Source organism: Apium graveolens, chromosome 9 (assembly GCF_009905375.1).
Source record: "Apium graveolens cultivar Ventura chromosome 9, ASM990537v1, whole genome shotgun sequence".
NCBI classification, from domain to species: Eukaryota; Viridiplantae; Streptophyta; class Magnoliopsida; order Apiales; family Apiaceae; genus Apium; species Apium graveolens.
The window spans coordinates 239,225,853-239,235,394 of NC_133655.1; the positions used below are offsets into that span (position 1 = coordinate 239,225,853).

The 9,542-nt window shown below is 36.7% G+C and overlaps 1 non-coding gene across 1 annotated transcript; it reads right to left on the reverse strand.

Annotated features, from left to right (window-relative positions):
* Positions 1 to 8,203: 8,203 nt before the first annotated feature.
* LOC141687796 (small nucleolar RNA R71) lies at positions 8,204 to 8,310 on the reverse strand. Its single transcript, XR_012561278.1, has one exon. It is a non-coding gene; the product is annotated as a small nucleolar RNA R71 (small nucleolar RNA).
* Positions 8,311 to 9,542: the final 1,232 nt, after the last annotated feature.

Here is a 9,542-nt window from a genome sequence, read left to right on the forward strand (position 1 = left end):
TGTAACCCCCTGTCGCTCAGGCAAGTTTTCTACCCGTTATACTGTTGTTGTGATGTATATGTGTATATGCATGATCTTGTGATAAATGCATATTTATTATTAGCAAATTCTTGCGATATATTATAGCATGTGATATGGTATATATGCATGCCTGTTTCGTATTCTTGATTTATATATCTGTTGGTTCAAATGCTTATTCGTTGCATAATACCTATGCTAGAGATAAGCGGTATTTGCGTATACCCTTAGTATAGGGGATCAAAAGGTGAACTTTTTCTAAAACCGGGAGGCGAGGCTCCCGAGTATAATATTTATTTATATATATATATTGATATAGTTTTTAAAACTATTAATCGAATAAGGTTTATTCGATAACTTTATTTTATTTACTGAATATTATTACGAATATTCATTCGAGGGCTTATGACTCCTAATATTCATTCGAGGGCTTATGACTTCTTTATTTTATTAAATGAATATTATTTTGAATATTCATTCGAGGACTTATGACTCCTTTTATTTTATTATTTGAATATTATTTGAATATTCATTCGAGGGCTTATGACTCTTTTATATTATTTATTGAATATTATTTGAATATTCATTCGAGGGTTTATGACTCAGTTTATATTATTTAATGAATATTATTTGAATATTCATTTGAGGATCTATGACTCCGATTATTTGCTGAGATATGTTCTTTATTTTATTAAAGAATAAGGTGTCGATAATCAAACTTATCTTTGATTATTCAAATAAAGATAGTACTTTCGTATAAGTATATCTTTGGTTATTTAATACTCATTTCAAGTATAAGTTTTAAAACTTCTACTTCAATTATTTTTATAAAGATTATTCTTTATGGGAATATTATTTAAATAATAATATTCAGATATTTTCTAATATATTGGGACTGATTTATTTCATTAAATCAGCATTACGCCAAACACTCTTTAAAGTGTTTTCGAGTCTTCAAAATGATTTTTAAAAAGTTAGAACGGATCCCAAAACTCATTTTTATATTTAAGATCTTCCTTTTAAAGGGGATTTTAATACTCGTTCAAAACTTGAGGGATCCGGCTCAGTGGTGTATTTTACATTCGCAACGAGGTTGCTGTTTTGAGAAAACATCTTAATTACTTGCCCATCGTTCGGGAAGTAAGTTCATCTATTTGAGTCGGCATAAGCAACATGGGCTCAGTGGGCGTCCATGAAAGTGTAAGTGGCTCAGTGGGAGTCCATCAAATGCGTAAGTGGCTGAGTGGCAGTCCAGCATAAGGTCCTATTGCGGCCAGGGTGATGACCAGTGGGGAATTCGTCCATCTACTAGTAGAAAAGGTTACTAATTGGTATCTTTGCCTGATCAGCAAGATATCAGGTTTATGCGAAGGTTTTCTCCTTTCCAAATTCATTGGATATTGCAACTCTGTTTATAATTTTCATAACAGAGGTTTTCAAGGAGTGTATGAAATGTATATATATAGGTGTATATATATATCGGGATTTAATGAAGTATCTCGTAACTTCATTATTTATAATGATATTCAAAGATTGAATCTATTCAAATCTTGTCTTGTAGTCTCATCTATGTGATGAACTTTTGAACTGATTATAACTTGAACGGTGGTAGTTCAAGTAATATTTGGAAAAGATATAAGTATATTGGGGTATCTTGTAACTTCATATTTTCAACTTATATCTAGTTAATGATTATCTTATGCATATCAAAGATTTTCAGAAAAACGTTGAGACAAGGGTAGATATATGAGATCACCTTACAACGATATTTTTATACAGTTATAAACTGGAACTCTGTATATATTATGCATGGAAGAGGACTTCCAAGATTTTGAAAAGTATATATGTATATATACTGAATATTTTGCGACTTCATCGCATTAAGATATCAAACTTGGTTCATTTCTTTTGACCAAGACTTTAATGAGTACTATGAGAAGGCTCATATATTGTTAATCATTATACATATTATTTTGGTGGGCTTGCTGCTCACCCTTGCTTTCTTCTTTCATCACACAACAACAGATAGAAAAGATGAACAGGACCAAGCTCCCGATTCGCAAGCGGTTAGAAAACGTTCCGCAGTCTTCTGAAAGCGTTGATGTCGTCGTAGCTGAGGTATGAGCTACCAATAGGCTAGGTTTTCAACTATTGATGAACCAGACTTATGTATAATATGAATTGTAATAATGGCAAGGAATATGTAAATTTATTCAGAACCTTTTTAAGGTGTAACGGTTTATAATTATGGAATATAAGGACTTGTGTTATTTTTGAGTGTTCATCTCTGAGACTATAACTTGTGGTGTGTGTGTTTATTGTGGGGTCACAGTACAGAGTAGTTGATTATTTATTAAGATTGGGTGTTATTAAGGAAATGGAACTCGTGACAACCCGGATCCCCGACCCCGGATTTGGGGGTGTTACATGTACCGAGAGGAAAAGAGAGAGAGAGAGACTTCGAGAGTGAGAGTGAAAAAGAGAGAGAAAAGAATGAGAAAATGGGAAAAAGAAGGAAGTGGCCGGGTGGAAAAGAAAGAAAGGGGAAGATAATGAGTTTATATATGATAAGGGGGCAGGGGTAATTTAGTAATTCACTAATTCCCCTTTACTTTTGATTTACCTTCTCTTTTTACTCAAATAAGATAGAAATTGAATATTAAATTTATCCCTCTCGAAAAGTCAAAAATTATTACGAGTGACAATTTTAAGACGTAGATCTCGAAATTAGCTTTCCAACCATTACTCATAATAAACTTTTGAGCGTACGGTTGATTTTATACGATTTTTACAAGTTTGTGCTAATAATAGCATTTGATCGCATAAAAATCAATTTAAAATGCACGATCACCAAAATAAATCCGTCTATCTTTTTTAGAAAGTCTCTAGGACTATTTCGAAGATAACAAAACAAGTCTCATGCCTTTACCTTACTTAGATAATTTTATAAGAATGTGCGAAGGTTAAATAAACCTTATTTAAATCAAATAATTCCTCTAAATCCATAAAATATTAACAGATCACGTAATCACGCATACAGACAAGCAAGCACATATACTGACACATGACAACTCATGTCTGATCATAAAAATTTCCCTTTTTATTATTACTCCTCTTTTCGCGTATCGGGTCACGTTCTGCCTGACGGCCCGATGCTCAGCGTTTCAATTACGCTTTACAATATCATTATCGACCGACACATCACTAGAACACAATACTTCACTTAAACATTCATTTCACATAATAACATATATTTCACATTTTAAATACTTTAATCCCTTTTTAGGACGGGTTCCGTTCTACCTGACGGCCCGACAACACAACTTAATTCCTAAGCTGAATCTTTAAATTGGAACGCGTCTATCTACGCTCCCAGATACTAATATATAATAAAAACAATTAATCATCACTTAATCACATATTTTATAATCACATCACATAAATCATACTTTATTGACTTAATTACGTCGCAAAATTCTCAGTCGTCACAGGTTCCTGTTGTACTTTTTCTATCAATTTTACAACCTGCATAATCTGCATCTGAATAACCAGTTAGATCAAAGCCAGAATCTCTAGGATACCAAATGCCAAGTTTTGGTGTTCCCTTGAGATATCTGAAAATTCTCTTAATAGCTACTAAGTGAGATTCTCTAGGATCAACCTGAAATCTGACACAAAGACAATTAGCAAACATTATATCTGGTCTACTAGCTGTTAAGTACAGAAGTGAGCCAACCATACCCCTATAGCTTGAAATATCCACAGACTTTTCAGTAGTGTTTAATTCAAGTTTAGTTACAGTGGCCATGGGAGTTTTTGCAGATGTGCAATACATTATGTCAAACTTCTTTAAAAGATCATAAATATATTTGGTTTGACTAATGAATATTCCATATCTAACTTGCTTAATTTGTAAACCAAGAAAGTAAGTTAGTTCTCCCATCATGCTCATTTCATACTTACTTTGCATCAGTTTGACAAACTTTTTGCAAAGTTTTTCATCTGTAGAGCCAAATATAATATCATCTACATAAATTTGAACAAGTATACTAGAGCCATTAACATTTTTAAAGAATAAAGTTTTATCAACAGTACCTCTTGTGAAGTGATTTTCCAAAAGAAACTTTGATAAAGTATCATACCAGGCTCTAGGGGCTTGCTTCAATCCATAAAGTGCTTTCAAAAGATAGTAGACATATTCTGGAAAATTTGGATCTTCAAAACCAGGAGGTTGACTGACATAGACTTCCTCCTCCAAATCTCCATTCAGAAAGGCACTTTTGACATCCATTTGATAGACCTTGAAATTGGCATGAGCTACATAGGCTAAGAAAATTCTAATGGCTTCAAGTCTTGCAACAGGAGCAAAAATTTCATCAAAATCTATTCCTTCTTGTTGACAGTAGCCCTTGGTAACCAATCTAGCTTTGTTCCTGACCACTATGCCATTTTCATCCATCTTGTTTCTGAATACCCACTTGGTGTCAATTGGATTCCTTCATTTAGGTTTGGGTACCGGCTTCCATACCTTGTTCCTTTCAAATTGATTTAGCTCCTCCTGCATGGCTAAAACCCAATCAGGATCCAACAAAGCTTCTTCTACCTTCTTTGGTTCTTCCTTAGAGAGAAAGCTGCTATATAGACATTCTTCTTGAGTTGCTTTCCTTGTTTGAACTCTAGAAGATGCATCACCAATGAGAGCTCAAAAGGGTGATCTCTAGTCCATTTTCTTTGTTGAGGTAGATTAGCTCTAGATGAAGAGGCCTCATTATTGTCTTGATGTGTGACTGAGTTTTGATTATGAGAAACTTCCCCCCCTGAGTTTGTAAATCTTTGATTTGAGAAAGGGGTATTTTCTGTAGATGAACTATTCTGACTTTCAACTTCTCTCATTGTTCCGACGGATGGTGCACTTTGTATCCCGATGAATGAGGATGATTGTCTCCCGACGGATGAGGCAGATTGTCTAATGACGGATGAAGCATTTTGTAACTCGACAGATGTTGAATTATGTGCTTCATTAGTTGTAGATTTTTCTGTATTATCCTTAGCCAATGTCTCTTGATCACTTTCATCATCACTGTCATCACTAACCATCTCCACATTATCAAACTTGAGGCTTTCATGGAAATCTCTAGCTTGCAGTCCTTCAATCTTTTTATCATCAAACACAACATGTATGAATTCCATAACAATGTTGGTTATCAGATTGTAGACTCTATATGCTTTTCCGACAACATATCCAACAAAGATTCCTTCATCTGCTTTAGCATCAAACTTTCCATGTTGTTCATTTGATTCCTTAAAATATAACATTTGCAGCCAAAGACATGAAGAAAATTTAGAGTTGGCTTCCTATTCTTGAATAATTGGTAGGGTGTCATGCACTTTTCTTGATTAACCAAAGAGATATTCTCAGTGTAGTATGCAGTATTCACAGATTCAGCCCAAAAATATGTTGGTAACTTTGATTCTTCAAGCATTGTCCTTTCAGCTTCAATAAGAGATTCTTTCTTTCTTTCCACTACTCCATTTTATTGTGGAGTTTTTGCTGCAGAAAATTCATGCATAATCCCATTCTCTTCACAAAATGATCTCATCACAGAATTCTTGTACTCAGTTCCATTGTCACTCCTGATTCTTCTTACTTTAAAGTCAAGATGATTGTTGACTTGCCTTATGTGATTGATGATGATTTCACTAGCTTCATCTTTGGACTTTATAAAATATGTCCAAGAGAACTTTGGGAAATCATCCATAATTACTAGGCAAAATCTTTTTCTAGAGATGGACAACACATTGACTGGTCTAAACAAATCCATGTGTAACAATTACAAAGGTTTTTCAATTGTTGAATCAAGCTTCTTTCTGAATGATGCTTTGATCTGCTTTCCTTTTTGGCAGGCATCACACAATCCATCCTTAGTAAACTCCACTTGAGGAATACCTCTAACCAATTCTTTCTTGACAAGCTCATTTATGGTCTTGAAGTTTAGATGGGACAGCTTTTTGTGACATAGCCAACCTTCATCTTGACTTGCTTTACTAAGAAGACAAGTGACAGATTCAGCATTTGATGAGTTGAAGTCAACTAAGTACACATTTCCTTTTCTCACTCCAGTGAGAACCACTTTGTTGCTCTTTATGTTAGTCACAACACAGACTTCTGAATTGAAAGTAACTGAGTTGCCCTTATCACAAAGCTAGCTGATACTCAACAAATTATGCTTGAGACTATCCACTAGGGCAACCTCTTCAATGATGACATTGTCCTTTGAAATCAATCCATATCCTACAGTATAACCCTTACTGTCATCTCCAAAAGTAATACTTGGGCCAGCTCTTTCCGTGAACTTAGTGAGCAGGGTAGATTCTCCAGTCATGTGCCTTGAGCAACCACTATCCAGATAACAGAGACTCTTTCTGTTTCCCTACACACATCAAAATCAAATCAAGTTGATTTTGGTACCCAAGTTTCCTTGGGTCATGCCTTATTAGCTTTCTTCTTTGGTTTCTTAGGTTTGATCTCATTTGACTTGGGAATTTCTGATTCATCCTTAGTCATTTGAGTTGGAACTTTAAAACCAGTCATTAAAACATAATTATCATGCACATTTTGATTAACAGGAAAATGCATGCTATTTGCAAACATATTATTTCAGTAAGGCATGCTAAATGGCATTTGAGGCATACTAAATGCAGCATAATAAGGATTAGGTGCAAATGGCATATTAGAAAATTGTGCATTCATATTCTGAGTAGATGATAAGTGGCATTTTATACCACTTAGAACATCTTAAAATGGCTTAAATTGGTGCATTGAAATCAAGTATTTTGTGTATTTGATGTGTTTTTCTAGTGTTTATGCATTTCAGGGTATTAGTTGCATTTCGGAGGAGTAATCATCAAGAATAAGCCTTGGCATGTGTTCATCATTGAGAGAGGGAAAAAATGGGAAGATTACGGTGAAGAAATGGAGCAAACTCAGGAATTTTCCAGAAGGGTCCTGAGCGCCCGCTCAGCAATGCTGAGCGGCCGCGCAGGAAGCTGAGCGCCCGCGCAGGGTCGGGAAAAAAGATAATTTATTTTAGGACTTCTATTTATGTTTGGCTTCCACTTCTATGTAATCTGAGTTTTATGGGACTATTATATAAGTAGATTTGGAGACGTTTTCAAAGAGAAAGGATCGTGGTATTATGCAAGGAGCGAAGGAGATAAGGAAGAAGACCGTTTTAGTACACAGCAACGAAGAGGAAGCATATTTTCTTGTGAATCTTGTTTCGTTGTAACGTTGGATGCTAGTTTTCTTACTTTGAATCTATTTACTCTTGTGACGTACTCTGATTTAATATAATTAGTTTAGTTATTATTTTCTTGTGTTTGTTTATCATGATTTCATATGAACCCATGGTGACGATAAGTGCTATTATGGGCTAATCGTGATCATGGGGTTGCAACGGATTTACTATGGAATTCTTTAGTTAATTGTTTAATACTTTAGTGTGTTTTCGCCCTAACAAGTTTTTGGCGCCGCTGCTGGGGACTCGGCGTATTTGTTTTGTTTATGTACTTACCATCATTGGTCATTAGGACTCAGTGATTAGGACGTTGTAGTTACTTATTGTTTCCGGTTGTGTTTCAGGTACTTTAGCGAGCGTTTATGCAAACTCGTTCTCGTACTCGCTAGAGGACTTTAGATACAGCTGAGGAGACAGACGAAGTTCTTGATATTCCGGAGAAGTTAGATTTTGAAGATTCGGATTCAGGAACTGAGCGGAAAGAACCAGTAAACATGGGTGATCGTATTGTTCAAGCTGATCCAGCTCTCATGGACTTTTCTCGGCCAAAAATTGATGACATTCAGTCAAGCATTCTTCATCCGGCCATTCAAGCTAACACCTTTGAAATCAAGCCGGGCACTATTTAGATGGTGCAGAATTCTGTTTCTTTTGGAGGAGCTGCGACTGAAGACCCCAATATGCACATAAGGAATTTTGTCGAGATCTGCAGCACTTTTAAGTATAATGGCGTGACTGATGAGGCTATCAAGCTGAGGCTTTTCCCATTCTCACTAAGGGACAAAGCTAAGGACTGGTTACATTCTGAACCAGCTGGGTCCATCACTACATGGCAAGATCTTGCGCAAAAGTTTCTGGTGAAGTTTTATCCAATGGCAAAGACTGCTGCTATGAGGAGTGCTCTTACTCAGTTTGCGCAGCAACCTACAGAATCTATGTGCGAAGCTTGGGAACGCTACAAGGAAATGTTGAGAAAGTGTCCACATCATGGAATGCCTGATTGGATGGTGATCACGGGTTTCTGTAATGGTTTGGGGGCCCAATCTCGGCCCATGCTCAATGCAGCAGCTGGAGGCGCTTTATGGGCTAAAAGCTATACTGAGGCTTATAATCTTATCGAGACTATGGCTGCAAATGAGCATCAAAACCCAACTCAGAGGATGATGCCTGGTAAGGTAGCAGGTATTCTGGAAGTTGATGCAGCCACCGCTATTGCAGCACAACTTCAAGCGCTGTCAATGAAGGTTGATTCTCTGGCTACATATGGAGTTAATCAAATAGATATGGTTTGTGAGCTTTGTGCAGGTTCTCATGCTACGGATCAGTGTTCTCTTGTCAACGAATCTGTTCAGTATGTGAATAATTATCAGCGATAACAGCAGCCTGTGCCAGCGACCTATCATCCTAATAACAGAAATCATCCAAATTTCAGCTGGGGGAATAATCAGAATGCTATTCAGCCACCATATCAGCAAGGAGTGAGTAAACAGTTTAACCCACCTGGATTCCAGCAACCACAGCAGTATGCTCAAAGGCAATCATATCCTCAACAGGGAAGTGCAGCTGCACCTACTAGTGCTGATTTTGAGGAACTTAAGCTGTTATGCAAGAGTCAGGCGGTTTCTATCAAGACCTTGGAAAATCAAATCGGTCAATTAGCCAATGCAGTGCTCAATCGTCAACCTGGCACTCTTCCCAGTGATACGGAAGTACCAGGCAGGAAGGAAGCTAAAGAGCAAGTCAAGGCTATTACCTTAAGGTCTGGAAAAGTTGCTGATGCTGAAAAGGCAAAAGAAGGAGAAGCTGAAATTGGAGATGAAGAAGATAAGCAAAAGGAGAAAGCGGCGGAACCAAGGAAGACTAATGTTGAACACACTCTGCCTGAGGATAATACAGGGGAGAAACAACTCTATCCTCCACCACCTTTTCCTAAGAGATTGCAGCAACAAAAGCTGGATAGACAGTTCGGTAAGTTTCTGGAGGTGTTCAAGAAACTTCACATCAATATACCTTTCGCTGAGGCTTTGGAGCAAATGCCTAGTTATGCGAAGTTTATGAAGAGTATTCTTTCAAGGAAGGTGAAACTGGATGACCTTGAGACCGTTGCTCTCACGGAAGAATGCAACGCTGTTCTGCAGCAAAATTTACCGCCAAAACTGAAAGATACAGGTAGCTTCACCATTCCTTGCACCATTGGCAAGTTGACTTTTGACAAGTGCCTTTGTG